The 5841-nt window shown below is 41.8% G+C and overlaps 1 long non-coding RNA gene across 1 annotated transcript; it reads right to left on the bottom strand.

The window, feature by feature from the left end:
• Window positions 1-364: 364 nt before the first annotated feature.
• LOC140077516 (uncharacterized) lies at window positions 365-3062 on the bottom strand. The gene is made up of 3 exons (XR_011849792.1): window positions 2984-3062; window positions 2578-2681; window positions 365-934 (listed from the first exon to the last, which is right to left on the bottom strand). It is a non-coding gene; the product is annotated as an uncharacterized lncRNA (long non-coding RNA).
• Window positions 3063-5841: the final 2779 nt, after the last annotated feature.

Raw genomic sequence — 5841 nt, 5'->3', positions numbered from 1 at the left:
TATAACAAGCCGTGCACCTACGACCAAGGTCATAACCTTCTGTTTCGTTCTTTGCTTGGGTACTCCTGGTTTTTAAGCCTGAGTCCAGCCTGAAGTTCCAGGGGGTTATGGTATCCACTTTATCCAATGAGTGCCCCCTCTGGATCAGGGGACAACAAACAAACAGAAGCGACGCCCCGTGGTCTGAGTTGGCCACTCATGGCTGAAGCAGGTTTTGTGAACCCCTAGAATTTCTAGCTGTGAGCAGGATTGAAAAACGTAAGGAAATTAAGGAACTATGCGAAGAATTAAAGGGAACCTGTCACCAAGGACCTCATTTTCACTAAAGACAGTTTGCAAAAGCCCATCCTGTTCTGAGTCCTGGGGTTTGTTTTGGTTTTGATGCCCAAAAAAACACTTCTCAATCACTCCTCAGCTCTCAGCCCCCACGTTCCTGCTCCTGTCCATCTTCTCCCTCCCCCACTTATGTCAGCTGACCAAGGAGGGAGGAGATATACACAAGCAGAAAGGTAGGGGGTGAGAGCTGAGGAGTGATTGAGCAGCACAGATAAGTCACATGATTTTATAATGCATCCAAACCTGGGACTCACCAGAGGATTCTGTCAGGGTGCAAGGTAAGTTATAACATACAATCATATTGTAACGAAAATGCTTAGAGAAGGCAGAAAGACGGATGTGCACTGCCGGTGTAATGGGCTTCTGTAACCTGTCTTTAGCAAAATTGTGGTTCCTGGTGACAGGTTGCCTGTAACGCCCCTTTAATTAAAGCAACTCTCTACTTGCTGGTTAGTTGTACAAAATTTTGCAGTAAGTGACATTGTATGAGAATGCAAAACAACTTTTCCGCTCATCTCCTTGTGCTCGAATTAAGACGTGGTCTATACGGTCCAGATGGATTAGGTTCTGTCCGGTAGGATAAAGTTCTTGGATAAAACTAAGAAGCAAAATTGGGTATATATTAGAAAACTGGACGTGTGCATGTTAGTAACAATAAGCCATCATCAACCCTTCCACCAGGGGGAGCAGCGGAGCCTACCCCATATAGATTTTACCATCGGTTTCTGGATTTTCTTGAGCCTTAAAAAACGACCTGTCACCAAGTACTGAAGCCATATCTTATGTGTTTGTAGCTTAACCATCATGTTTCAATCTACTCACACATCCAAAATATATGCCCCCCCCTAGTACTACTAGAGGGGGCGGAAAAATTTATTTTTTGGGGGTGTGTTTCTATGTGTGCTTTATAAAAATTAAAAGGTTACCGCCCCCCGGATTAATATGAGCTAATGTACATTTATATACATAATGGGTGGGTGGCTGTTCATGGGGACATCACATACATGTCTATGTTGCTTTATTTTTTCGTAATGTAACATTTATTGTAAAATAAAAAGTGTGTTTGTTTTTTATGCTTTCATCTTCTGAAACTCTAGTGGAAAATTCTACTCTTAGGCTTTTTACCTACATATAATATCTGTATATGCCAGTACATTATTGGGGGGAGGAGTCATTAAGCCTACTCCACCAGTTTTCTGTCGGAGAGGGCACACAAATCTCCACTTCCCCACCAGTTTTCCTTCTTCCCCGATCCGCATGCCACCTTGGGCAGGTTGCTCCACAGGGTAGGCAGGGTGTGGAGGCCCGGCCCACCAGATTAACTATAGTCTCCCCCGGAAAACCAGCGAAAACAATAACAAAAAACTCTGCCAGTTCAGACTTGGTCTACAGGTCCGAGCTGGCAGAGTTTGGGCCCGTATTTATGGGGGCTGGACCATCAACGGGGAGGTGGGCAAACTTTTAGACATGTGTTCAAAATGCCAGTCTTAATGAATTTTTCCTATGTCGGTATGAATAACATACTACTTAGGTTTCCGCGTGACCAGGACACATTGCCGGATTGGTGGCTGAAGAGCCAATCTGGCAAATGGACGCCCCTAGCAACTAGTTATGGCTGTGATTGGCCAGAGGTGTTTGAGGTAAAATTCAAAGTTGTGCTTTGAACACTGCCTCTAGTAATCATAGACTTGACCTGTCACTCTATAGAAGAGGATTTGGATTTCTGTGTAATATAAAGCCAAACTCTAAAAGTACAGGCGGTCCCCTACTTAAGAACACCCAACTTATAGACGACCCCTAGTTACAAACGGACCTCTGGATGTTGGCAACTTACTGTTCTTTAGTCCTAGGCTACAATAATCAGATGTAACAGTTATCACAGGTGTCTGTAATGAAGCTTTAGTGTTAATCCTGGTTCTTGTGACAACCCAACATTTTTACAATCCAATTGTCACAGAGACCAAAAAAATTTTGGTTGGGGTTACAATTATAAAATATACAGTTCCGACTTACATACAAATTCAACTTAAGAATAAACCTGCAGACCCTATCTTGTATGAAACCCGGGGACTGCCTGTATGTAAAAAAACATCAACTCATATTAGGGAGAATATTGTGGCATACAGAACTCTGCATGGTCTATTATACTGATTTGTCTGGCCATAATTTTATATCTCAAACAGCCCCCATGATTATAGATGTGTAATCCTGACAACCCCTTTAATCAATAAAAATACTTACCCTTCTACATATGAAGAAACAGCCGACCACAAGGAGAATGAAACCAATGGCTGAGAAGAAAGCTATGAGGATAATGGCGTAGACTGCAAGTCCTGAAGATGAAGCTGATGAAAATATGAACATAATTAACACATGTCAACTATGTGACTACAGAGGGTTTGTTTGTAGTCTGTAACCATGGAGATGGATAGGCCTGCATTGAGGTTTTATGAACAAAAAGTTTGAAATTGGAATTTTTGGCTATGATCCGGGGTGGGGTGTGGGGGTGGTCATAAACTGTATAGTGCCAATTGCAAGAGAGGGCAAGCAATGCCTCCTATATGGGGAGTGACTTAGAAAAGGGGGCGTGGTCAGACTTAAAAATCTTCATGCAGCTTGTGGAATATTGGCTGTAAAATCTGCTTACCTTGTGCTGTTGTGGTTGTCGGCTCTGTAGAAGACAAAAGACATATATAAATACAAGAAAGCAGATCATATCCAACCTGGCTGAGGTCTACAGAATTAAAATGTCCATCATCGATTGCCAGGAGGTAAGGTAGGTATAGGTTGCTCACCTGCGTATGGGTTTCATGCAACTATAAAAGTTTGGGCAGTTTGGATCATTATACACAGTAGGCCGACCATGTAAGGGGAGGGACTCACGGGCGGGGTTTATGGGTGTGTCTAGATCTAGATCCCCCAATCATGGAGCAGTAAGTACATAACAAATTACAGTGAAAATAATCAACCCCATATTTGGCGGTTGTGTTCTCCCCCCACTAACAATGTATGCACTTACTAGTTGTTGTTGTTGTTGTCGTCTTTCCTATTAGATAGAAGCATATTATTCATAATCATCGATTTGTTAACATTAACAGTAGAGACTCATAGCCCAATTGTAATAAAATTGCTTTAGGAAGCCCCGCCCCCAGTTCTTCCCACGAGGAACAGTTCCAAGTTAAAATTAGCATATACCACACCTCTTGTGATTTGCAAATAATCCGGTTGCCACTTATAACAAGTGTACACTTTTCCTGGCACTGTAAATGGGGCACTATTTTGTTGGCACCCGTTATAGGGGCACTGCTTTGATGTAATTATATATGGGGGGAGCCTGTGGTTGCTGCTAGTTAAGGGGCAACTCTTCTCTGGCACTGGGGAGCACCATTTGCTTGAAACTGATTATAGAAGCACACCTTTTCTGGTGTTATTTTTTGGGGAACTCTTTGGTTGGAACTGATTATTAGGGTGGCACTGATTATAGGGGCACTTGTTTCATGGCACTGTCTACTGGCACTGATTATAGGGACACTATTTTTGTGGCACTGTTAATGGGATACTATTTTTTGGCACTGTTAATGGGGCACTATCTAGTGGCACTGATTATAGGTGCCCTCTTTTATGGGACTGTTAATGGGGCACTATCTGGTGGAACTGATTATAGGGGCCCTCTTTTTTGGCACTGTTAATGGGGTACTATCTGGTGGCACTGATTATAGGGGCACTCTTGTTTGGCATTTAATGGGGCACTATCTAGTGGCAATGGTTAAAGGGGAATTCTTTTTTTGACACTATTAATGGGGCACTATCTGGTGGCACTGATTATAAGGGCATTCTTGTTCAGCACTGTTAATGGGGCACTGTCTATTGGCAATGATTATAGGGGCAATCTGTTTTCATACTATTAATGGGGCACTATCTGGTGGTACTGATTATAGGGGCCCTATTTTTTCGGCACTGTTAATCAGGCACTATCTAGTGGCACTGATTATAGGGGCCCTCTTTTTTAGGCACTGGTAATGGGGCACTATCTGTTGCCACTGATTATAGGATAACAATATGGTTGGCACTGATAATAAAGGTGCTTTTTGGGGAACACTGTTTATGGTGCCATGTCTATATCCCACATTGTTTCAATATCAGTCTTTACAGTCAGTGGTGGTCAGTTCCTCAATGAGAGAGAGACATTTAGCAGTCTCATACTAGACAGCCCGCAGTCTCCAATAATGATTAGTCATTTCTTATGTAACGTGATCCTGGCTCATGTCCAGTAAATGTCTCTTATTCCACTTCACACCCTGAATGATCAATGCAGAGACAGGTCTGAGCAAGAACATCAACCCTGCATAGATATTCTGCGTACAGGCTGCAGCTATAGGAAATGTCTTCATTCAGGACAGTGGGAAAGCTGGGTGACAAGCAAATATATGGGATTGAATGGGATTGATGTAGAAGGTCAAAGAAGGGTTAATAGGTTTAGTGATTTTTTTTCTTAGATACAGAGATGACGCTGATGTTGAGCTAATGAACAGAATACATAAAGGGTTAATTTACTCAATGCGAAAAGAGTAAATACACCACCGGGTGGCGCTGTTAGCCAGGGCTTGTTTCATTCATATATAACTGATAAGTAATACAGAATAATAGTTCTATAAATACGACCCAAACAATACCGCCATAGAGTGCACATATAGATGATATAGATGATGAGTAAGAGGGTGACAGACCTGTAGTTGTTGTAGTAGCAGTGGTTGTAGCTGGAAAATAAAAGGTGGTTTATAAGATGAGAGGACGGATCCATATTGACTGACAAAGAGTTAATAAGCGCAATAAAAAAAGCGATAAACCAACAACCGTTAACGAAAGTTAACAAACTTTTGCAAAATTAAATCGAAAAGTTGAGGTTGAACCCATGAAAGGAATATATAGAGTTAATTTACTGTGCGTAAAAATCCTGCCATGTCGTGCTGACAAAATATACCGCCGCACAGAAGGGCTCACATAGTACTGCCCTATCCTGCTCATATAATAGCGCCATATAGTTCCATCAAAATCATAGTGCACTATGGGATTCAGTGATACCTATACTATACCATCTATTCTGCATAATACTGCCCCTATATAACAACGCTATACAATACCACACATCATCCGCTAAAGAATGGCAACATTTAAGATGGTCTTCATGATGGGGTTAGCGCCCACATAATGCTACCAAACATACTAGTGATATACTGAACTACTACCCATGCCATGCTTTACAATAAAAGCACAATATTGCCTGAATAATGTCAATTTAAGATGATTTTTTTGCCTTTTGATGACATAATGATGATGAAATAAATCGGGGAAAGAGTTAATAATATTACTGACCGCTTGTGGTGGTTGCTGGGGCTGTGGTTGGGCCTGTGAAGGAATATAAAGAGTTAACATATGCAACAAGAAAAATGAATAAACTTTTGACCAGCAGGTGGCGCCGCACCCATAGTCTGCATTTTACTTTGA

This window comes from Engystomops pustulosus, chromosome 9 (genome assembly GCF_040894005.1).
Source record: "Engystomops pustulosus chromosome 9, aEngPut4.maternal, whole genome shotgun sequence".
NCBI classification, from domain to species: Eukaryota; Metazoa; Chordata; class Amphibia; order Anura; family Leptodactylidae; genus Engystomops; species Engystomops pustulosus.
Note: the sequence above shows the minus strand (reverse complement) of the source record. Positions and strands in the feature narration are given on the sequence as shown.